The sequence below is a fragment of the Mustela lutreola genome, chromosome 6, assembly GCF_030435805.1.
Source record: "Mustela lutreola isolate mMusLut2 chromosome 6, mMusLut2.pri, whole genome shotgun sequence".
Taxonomy (NCBI): domain Eukaryota; kingdom Metazoa; phylum Chordata; class Mammalia; order Carnivora; family Mustelidae; genus Mustela; species Mustela lutreola.
The window spans coordinates 59,946,155-59,956,839 of NC_081295.1; positions in this window are offsets into that span (position 1 = coordinate 59,946,155).

Consider the following 10,685-nt stretch of genomic DNA (forward strand, 5'->3'; position numbering starts at 1 on the left):
GGTGGGGGGTCCCTTTTATGAGGGCACAGATTCCATTCTTGAGGCCTCCACCCCCATGACCTAATCACCTCCTAAAGACTGCCTCCAAATGTCTCACACTGGGGACTGGGTTTTAACATATGAATTTGGTGATTGAGGGGTATAAACATTCAGTCTATAACAACGATAATGGTGATTATGATACACTACTTTGGAAGTTTATGGCCTGAATTTGTTCCTCTGAGACAAATAAGGGAGGTGGTCATAGAATGGGTCTCCTCCTGCCACAACTAGACTTCACTTATCTCCCTATGAAAGAGAGAAATAAAGATTTCTAAAAACACTGCATTACAACCACCCATCCCGCACTCTTAGCAAAAATGGAATTGTTGTACTGAATTCAACAGATTCCTTCTTATCCAGACAAAAACTTTGTTTTCCTGCTAAAAGTGAGTTTGGAGGCCCTTTTCCTTCCATAGCAGAACCCAATATGTTCAATTTCAGCAGCTACAAATGGTTTACTTGAAACTTGTGCTTGAATTATTTTCTACAGCAAAACTCATTTCAACCTTTGTTTTCATTTCACTTCCAGGCTTTCACAAGGAAAAAAAAAAAGCACCCTTAAATAGCTATATTATTATTGCTCTTTTTGTTAATAGAAATAACAAGAACACCACACAACAAACAAAATATTTTTCACATTTGCTTTTCTTGATATTCATGACAACCCTGTGGGGAAAGTAAAACAAATCCATCAGAAAATTCACTTTGTTTTCTCAGCACTCCAAGGTATTATATCTTTATTTTAGGTTCTTTGCAGTAATGTGTGGCACGAGGCCATTAATGACATTTTGCTAGATCTTCCTGTTTTTGGACATTTGACTTTTGAATCTCTTTGTCCTCTCACTCCCACTGGAATTGTCTTAATTAAAGCTGTCTTCTGTCTTGGGTCTTACTACAGCCTCAAACAGGCCTTTTTAGCCCAAGTCAAAACCAATCGCCACTCATTGCTGTCAAAATCCTGCTCAGCCTTCCAAGACTGAGATTCGATCTTATGTCCTCTAAGTTTATCAAATTCCACCATCAGAATTAATGTCCTTGTCACTAAACTCTCATGGTCTTTTACTTACAGCTCTTCTTGTGATAATATGAATCACATCTTACTTGAATTATACCTGTGAATATACTTGTCTTCTCAATTGTCAGTAAGAACTTTGAGGGCAAAAACTGTGATTTATTCAGTTGTGCAGTTGCTCAGCCCCAGCCTGGACCTTCCACTTGGTAGCATTGTACTATTGTAAGAATGAAAATTTCATAGCATTAAAGTGCTCTGAGACAATCTATTAAATTTATCAATATCAGCTACTCTTATTGCATAATGCTAGCAACATTTGTTTAATGTCAGTTCTTCAAAAAATGCAGTTTTTATTTATTTGTGTGTTTTGTACTAAGGTCACTTTAATTGATTAAGTAACAGAAACTCTTCCTTGCCTACAATTTCAGCTTGGGTGCTACGGAAACCTGCTTGTAGAACAAATATAGAATTCAAACTGTCCCTGACACTCAGACAGATGTTTAGAAGAAAACAGGGAAGTTGAGTCTGAATTGGGACAATTTCATTCACGGACCTCCTCAAATTAAGCAAGCTGTGGTTAATTTGCCGAGTTCTGAAAGGTCATACTTGGAGAGAATTGGGTTTTGAAAAATTGGGTGAATGATAAGAGGTTAATGTAATTCCAATTTGTGAGGATAAAGAGAAGTCTATCTTTTAAAACTGTGCTTTGGAGAGCAACAGTTTTGTCTTAAAGTTATATACAGGAAACTCCAAGAGAAATTGACTTTAACAAAACAAAAATTAAATATTACTTGATAACTGGCAGGGTAAATATTATGTGATATTTGGTAGAGAAACTTTTCAGGAAGAAAATGTAAGGCTCTGTTTGATATCTGTAATTAGATGCCTATGAGACATCTTATATGTAGTGTGCTCTTGTTAAAAAGAAAAAGGACATGCATAGTGATTTTTCCTTTGTACATGACAAAAGAGGAAAGAGGAATGAAATAAATATATATATACTCTCTCATATATGTATACTTGTTCATTTATTTAAAAAAAACAATAATTATAATGATTAACTCCAAGTGTTCATGAGAATGAAGTAGAGGGAACTAGAATAAGAGTAAGATTTCTATTTTGGTTTTGATCTTGGTACTATGTAAATATTATACATGATGAAAAAATAAAATTGGATTAAAAATGGTGAAGTAAGAGCAAACTCTAAAATTAAATACAAACAACATAATAATAAACTTAACTATATGTCAAATTTATAACAAAATCACGGAAAAAATTAATCTAAATAATTTTGAACACACTACTCTACTTGTATATCTTGCATGGGAGGTATTTTAAAGAAAAGAATAATTGCAAAAAACTCCTAAATTTTACTTAATAAGTAGTGGTGTTGATAGCATAATTACAAAATTATTTCTATGTGTACCAAGAAAAGGACTAAATACATTGATGTTCTGGGAACTAGAAAAAGAGAGAGAGATACAACATAAGGGGAGGTGAGGAGAATACTGTTAGGCTTGAACTCAAGATATGAGTATGACATAATGATTTTAAAAGTTACAGATCAAATGACACCACAGTATAAATGAGCAAATACAGCACCCATATTTCATCTTCTAAATACTGTTGTGTACTAAAGATCCAGAGCCCCTTGCAGAAATGGCTGATTCTTAGCTCAGGACTGGAAAAACACAAGATGAGCATGGAATATCCAGTTGTGTTAGAAAGCAAAAACTGATGAGAAAGTGACAAGAAGATAAAGAGGATTTTTCCTTTCATCAGTGATAGAATAACAGATGCCTAATTTACCTTCTTATTTTAAATAACTAGAAAGCTGGGATGTACATATATCCTGAGATACACTCTTGTGAAAAGGAAACAAAGTTAGACCTGCAAATGAACTGGCCATATGCTTGAAGGAAATTTCAAGACTGCAGGATAGGAAGGGGGAACCACACAGGGGTTGGGAGTCTCATTAAATTGAGGAAAAAAAAAAATAGAATTGAGGGAGGCCGAGGCAGCCAAAATTTTCATGACAAATTACTGGAAAGGAGGCAACTGAATTTCAAAGATTGGGAGAGGCTGCAGCAGAGTACTGTTTTGTATGTGCTTTGGAAGAAAATACTCCAGACCAAAGAAAGGACTACTGCAAAGCAGCAGGCTGAAGAATTCCTAGAGCTCAAATGAGGCTAAGAGTAACTTGTGTTTCCACTAGACAGGGGAGAGGACCTCATAAAAGGGACATTGGATAGAATTCTCAGAAAGATATCATCTTTGTAGTGTGGATAAATTTGCACTAGACAAAAAATTGTTCTTGCTCTATACCAGAAAAACTTAATCCAAATAGTGTGATGAATGAAATTAATTTCAAGTGCATGGCAGAACAAGTTCTAACAATAGTTACAGGAATACAAATACAGCAATGACAACCTAAAAATCTCAAAGCCCAGCATCAAATAAGAAATGACTAACCATACAAAGAAGTACTGCAATATAACCATGCCTATGAAAAAAAGTCAGTCAATAAAAATTGACTCCAAATGACTGAGATGTTCAAATTGGCAAAAACATTAAAATTGCTATTATAAATATGCTTTATATGCATCAGAAGGTAAGGGAAAACATGAAGATAATGAGCAGAAATCCCAGAGTTGAAAAATATAATATTAGAAATGAAAAATATACTAGATGTTTTAAACAACAGATTAACTGAAGAAGAAAATGTCAATGAACTTAAAGACATAGAAATAGGTGCTAGTAAATGAACCACACACCAGCAACAACAACAAAACAAAACTAAAGGGCACCTGGGTGGCTCAGTGGGTTAAGCCGCTGCCTTTGGCTCAGGTCATGATCTCAGGGTCCTGGGATCGAGTCCCGCATCGGGCTCTCTGCTCAGCAGGGAGCCTGCTTCCTCCTCTCTCTCTCTGCCTGCCTCTCTATCTACTGTGATCTCTCTCTGTCAAATAAATAAATATAATCTTTAAAAAAAAAAAAACTAAAGAAGGAAGAGAAGAAGAAAGTGAAAGATGAGAAAGGGATAGAAGGAAGGAGGTAGGAGAAAAGGAAGAAGAGGAAGAAGAAGAAGAACAACAAAGCAAACAAACAGAAGAACAAAAATCTCCAAGAGCTATTTAACAATGGCAAGCAATATATATACATGGAATTAAACTCTGAGGAAGAAGAAAAAATATTTGAAAAAATCATGGCCCAAATGTCCCAAATTTATTTGTATATTAAATTATATCATAATATGCAATATATGTTATAAATTATATATAAATTATATGTATGATTGTATATGTCATAAATTATCATCATATATACTTTTATACCTAAATCCACAGATCAAGAAGCTCAGTGAACCCCTAATATGATAAACCTAAAAGAAAACCACACTGAATGACATCATAATCCCATTGTTGAAACCACAGCTAAAAAAATTAACACAACTAAAAATAAAATGAACATTACTAATAAAGAAACAAACATAAGAATTACAGCAGTTTCCTTGTCAGAAACTATGCAAGTTAAAAGACAAAGGAATGACATCTTTAAAGTACTAAAAGAAAAAAAATCTAAAATTCTATAGCCAGCAAATATGCCTTTCAAAAATGAAGCAACATAAAGATGTTGTTGACAATGAAAATTCAAAGAGACCTGCTCAGAAAAATAAAGAAAATTCTTTAAATAGCTGCAAAGTACCAGACAGATATTTAGACCTACACGAAGGAATGGAAAGGGCTAGAAAATGATGGATATGTGGGTAAATAAAAGAAAAGCTTTCTCATTTTTAATTGCTTTAAACATAATTGACTTCTTAAAGCAAACACAGCAATTGCTGTTTAATAATACATACAGAAGTAGATTGTAGGACAGCAATAGCACAAAGGACTGGAGGAGAGATATGGAAACAAATTGTTGTAAAGTTCTTAAACTATTTGTGAAGCAATATAATATTTGAAAGTGGATGGGATCAGCTAGATATGTACATTGTAAACTCTATGAAACCACTAAAAACAAAACAGAGAAAGAAATAAAATTTTATAGAAGTCCCTTTGAGGGAGTTTCCACTGATCATATTCATGGCAAATTTGAACATCAATAGAATAATGTCAGTACTAGCACATTGATTAAAAAAAAAAACCCATCAGTTCAAATTGATGTTCAAAAAGGGAGAAAGAGAAATAGAGGGGAAGAAAAAAAAGTTGTTTTTATAAAAGAAGGCCAATTAAGTACATGCAGAAAAAATGACAGACTTAAAAAAAATTGCTGTTTTGCAAACCTAAATAAATAAATGATAAATAAATACCTGTTTCATGGAAGATGCAAAACCACTGGTTGAAATTTTTTTGAGGAACTAAATATTCATACAGTTTTAAATTTTTACCCTACCAAATATTATTTATTAATTACAAAAATAAGATTTTTTTTTGAACAAAGAGCTCTGACAGAAATTACCTTAAACAAGTAATCAAATTTCACATTACCTACTAATGGGACTATTATGTGTCATTTGACAAGATGCAGTGAGAAGTATACATCAATTCTGAAGTATTCTTGCCAAAGAGTTTTAATATGAATCTAATCATGAGGAAGTAGTAGAACAAATTCAGAAAGTAGGATGTTCTCCAAAACAATTGTCCTGAATGAGTCAAAAATGTTAATGTGAAGAGAGACAGCAAAAATTAAATTTTTAAAAATCCAAGGGAGTTTTTCTGTATTAAAGGGGACTAAAGAGACATGATGCTCAAATGCAATGCGGGAACCCTGACTAGGAGACTGAGCCTTTCTAAGTATAAACAAACAAAAGTGTCAGTGAGGTAGTGAGAGGCAGAAACCGCAGACCAAGCTGGTTGTGTTCATTTCTAAAGCCTAGGTTCAACTTTTTGTCAGAATTTATGGGTTTTCACAAGCCCCCAAATTCAGCTTATTGAAAGTTATAGAAGAATTTTAAACATCAGTTTTCCAGAAGTGCTATTTTCACAATTCACTTTTCATCTCATCAGTCAGCCACACACACACACACACACACACACACACACACACACACACACAAAACAAAAAACAACCCCCCCACACAAACCAAAAACCAAAAAACAAAAAAACCAGGTGTCCCAAATTTCAAGGAGCATATTTATCTTAGACCACAAAAGTGACAGGTGATTTTGTCCATCCTAAAAAGAAATTCCAAATAAATGGAGACACTCTTTAGACCTAAAGATAGATCTAGAATATGAAGTCTAGTTCTTCACTACAATCATAGGCACCTACTTTTTGGATACCAGGAAGGAAGTGAGTTAATGTGAAGCCAAGAAGGGTAATAACACAGAAGTAGAACATTTAATAGGAACAAAATGTGTCTGTAACCCCTGCCTCCATATTTAGCTCAGCTACCATCCATCATTTGCAAAGGAAAGCATGAAAAGCATCATGTTTGTGTTGAAAGGAGGAAAATGTGAGTGGCATACTTGGTAGCAAGGCTTGGAAGTGGGAGGCAGTGAGGAGCTATATATTATACCTGGAACGCAGGCGTACTGGTGCCAACTTCAAAAATGGACTGAGAATAAGAAAGAGCTAAAATTTTAACAGAATCTGGAGCCTTTTGAAGTGTGAATGAATGAAATGAGATGTGTGAACATGCACAGACCCGTCCTTCTGTTCATCCTAGGAAGCTCCCAGCCTGCAGATCCCCAGATACCCACAGAGGAAAAGACCTTCTGGATGAGGACACACTGTGGGTTTCCCTGTCAGAACAGTGTGGGGCACTAAGGATGCGTGTCAGCCTCCTCTCTGGCCAGTTTTAGATCTCTCAAGTGATTGGGCTTCCTTGGGTCCATGATGGAGCAGCCTGTGCTGTCAGGGACATCTTCAGACATTCACTGGCACATTCACAGTGTGGATATATCTGTGAAACACATTTGGCTCTTTGTCTCCTCTTGATGGTTGCCTGCCGTTCTCAGCATTACTGAGGGTGCTCTGAAAAGCTGGAGCTGGCATCCTGCAAGCTTTTCCTGTGGGGGCTTCATTTGGACTAAATCTCCCTTTAGAATTTCATTTCCCAGAGGATCCAAATTGGAAGCCAAGTTGTTAGATGCAAAATCATCCCAGTTCTCCAAGATGTGGGCATTCTGAATGCTTTTGATGAGAAGTGGGTGCACAGGGTATAGATACAGCATATGGAGAACAAAAGCTCTGCATGTTCAGGAAATGGGAACCTTCAATTCTTACATGTTCAATGAGTGATCCAAATATTAATAATTGTGTTTCTTCATGAAATTCAGTGCTCTTAATTCTTATTTTATATCACTCCTTTAATATAACTATTACTTTATTCATTTCTTAAGGCAGTGAAGATAATGCTCTTTGATTTTGTGTATGTTCTCGTGTAACTCTTCTCAAATACAAGTATTCCTCACTTTTCAAAAGTTACACCACTCACTTTTACAGAAGATCTAATAGTACCTGTTTCTGCTAACCAAAAGGATTCTGAAGAGGAGTTTTGGTTTTACAAAAAAAGGTGAAAAGCAAAAATAATGTTCAGAGTTTGTTTTGCAGAGAGCTGTTTTAGAGACATGTGCACAGAACAGTGAGAATGGTGCTTCCAAGTTCCCTCCCCCCCAAATTATACACTCAGCATCTCAGCAGCAAGCCATCATAGCTTTGAAATGGGTCTATGACCATTTGTGTTTTACCTCAATTTATTTTGTGCATCCATTAGCAAGATGTGACCTAAGGTATCTGAAAAACCTAAGAAACGTTATGTTTTGGGTCTGAGAATTCAAAAATGTTTCTATATAATAATGGTAATTACTTCTTGGCCTTACACCATTTCAACTATGAAGTTTCATAAGACTGCTCCACTTTTGGATAGAGAGGGAAACTGCTAATTTCCTTTGTTTTCCAGTTGTTTTTCTATTCTGATTTCTAGCTAAAGAAATGCCAGACCCTCCCATTCCCATTGTGCTTTCCTTAGAGATCATTTTAGAAATGTGGAAATGGACCCTTGCCCTTAGTCTCAAGTACATTATTGACGAGCTGGGACGAAACTTCATGATTCCTGACTCCTGGAACTATTATCACCCCATTGTCCCACCTGCATTTGACAAGCTCCAATTCCCCAAGATTCTCACACACACAGTAAAGAACAGGTCCTCAGTAAGCTCTTGCCAATGAAGTAAAAACATGGATATCAAGGATTTAATATTTATAGGAGGTTGGATGCATTTCCACTTCTCTTCCCTTAGAACTGGGGCAGAATTGTGGGCTATTAAAGCATCTCTTTTGGGGGTAGGGGAGTGGAGGGTCTACCAGAAAGATGAGTAGCTCCAGCCTGAACTACCAGGATAAAAACTTGGTTGTAGTATTGTTTGTACAATTCTGGGCTCTGCTTAGAAGCTAATCAGGCAAGGGGAATGTTGCATGGCTTGTTGAAACGGTGCACAATTTGGAGGTTGTGAATAGATGATGAGCAGAAACCTCCAAGCAGAGATGGGACAGCAACGCTTGAACGTTCACCAGAGCTAGCAGAGGTACTGGGAGTTTCTTTGGACTATTGGAACTAGTGAGCAGCCATATCTTTGGAGAATGCAAGGGTTAAAAATCAATTCAGTTAAGGGGGAAAATCTAATTACCAGGAGGGCATCCTTTTCCTTTACAGGTAGACAGAGGCTGGAAACTGATTCCAGTAGGGCCCCATAAAAACCAGTAATATGTGGCAAAGTTCTCTTGTTTACTCAATGGTAGAGAAAAGTATGTATATATTCAATCAGATGTTCAGTTTTTTATGGAAGATGGGAGGTAAATGTAGAATTTCCCTGAAAGTGGAGGCAGGAGTACTGAGTGAGGTTTGGGTAGCTGCATGCAGAGTTCTAGAGGCAGGTTCACCCGAAGAGAGAGATGCACTGGGATAGTGAGACATCTAGGGTGGTGACATGGTAGCCACATGCTCTGTAAGTGGGGTTCTATAAATGACACAGGTCGTTTAGCACGGAGGAGGTTTGCTTGGACAGTGAGTCACTTTGGCTCTTTCAGGCATAGTAACTTCTCATTACCTCTCATACCTTCTTCCTTCATCTTTTGGGTTCTTTGGAACCCTCTGACATAGTGGCTTTTGACCTTGGTGGTATATTAAAATCATCTGGGTCATTTAAAAATAATAATGTTAGCCTTATCTGCAGAAATTCTTAATTCTTCTGGGGTTGGGCCTGGGTGTCACTATGCTTAATGCTCCTCAAGTGATTCTAATACGCATCCATGATTGCCAACCAAAAAAAAAAAAAGATCTAAAACCTGGGGAACCCTTCACAGTTTGATTCTGTAGGCCTGTGTGTATTTATACATATACAAAAGATTCTGATCAACAAGACCTTTCCAGTAGAGGTTAGCAGCTTTCTTCACTAGAGTGATCTTGATAAGATGCCGTTGAAATTCTACTTGCCACCATCCTATGAGCTCTCCTAACAAATAACAGATATGTAGAAAACTCCAAATTCTGCTAGTTTTTAAGGTGCATCTTCATTATGTTCCTGGTAGGAAACTTCTTACAAGGGCTATTTAGGATTCATACTGCCTCTTTATGCTATGAAACGTACGTGTGAATTACCAAACATATCTAGAAAGAATTTCCCTTAGCCCAAGATTTCAACCCTTTGCTTTGTCTTTGGTTTTCCTTAGATTTCTTGGGACAGATTATAGAATGGGGCATTCCACTCCCACATTTTTGTTTGCCACTTTAACCCTAGGTTACCATCAAGACGTATCCTGATCATTAACACACACAACAAACACACAGTATTGTTTCTCTTCTCTTTCCCCTGCTGTGTGGTGCACAGAAAACACACACTTGGCGAATCAAACAACCTCAGTTCTAGTTCCAACTCTAGCTAAATAGCTATGTGATTGTGTAACAATCTTCATTTCTTCTGGATTTATTCATCTGTAAAAGAAAGGGGATTGAAATAAATATCTGGTTTTCAACACCACCTCCCTTTTCAAAGTGAGAGCACCCGGTCTTCAAAAGCATGCTTACTACAAAAGTCAATATATAAATCTGATTGTCTGGAAGCTGCACTGATTGTGGAATTTTGGGGAAACCCGAAGCCCCCTGGGTTTCCTCATTTTCTCCCCTAACCTTGAAGGGATTCCATAGAATCCTTAGGACATAAAGAGGAAGATTGAAAATATCTGTACTAATTAGTTAAAGTCTTTTCTGCTGTATCATCCTCTGTGTACACATGCACACATGCACACATATACATATGCACACAAAGTTTGATGGATCAGCTTTAAGAGGTAGTAGATACACTGATAACAGTCAGACTAGCAGTGATCAAAACTTAGAAATGATACACATTCACTGGTAGGTATGGAAAGAGTGCTTTGTGTCTTCCAGGGATAACCAGACAGTCATTGGCTATTGGGTTTGGTGACAGGTATTCAGTGGCTTGGAGGTTTAATGCCTTGCAGCAGATGATATCCCACTGGTGGAGAATTCACAACTGGGAGTCTAGGAACAGGGTCTTGAGAGAGACTCATGAGGAAACAGTATGGAAACAGCTGGAGTTACTTAGGAAATCCGTATTTATGAATATTCACTACCCATTAGAAGCACTATTCCCTAGTCCTCCTA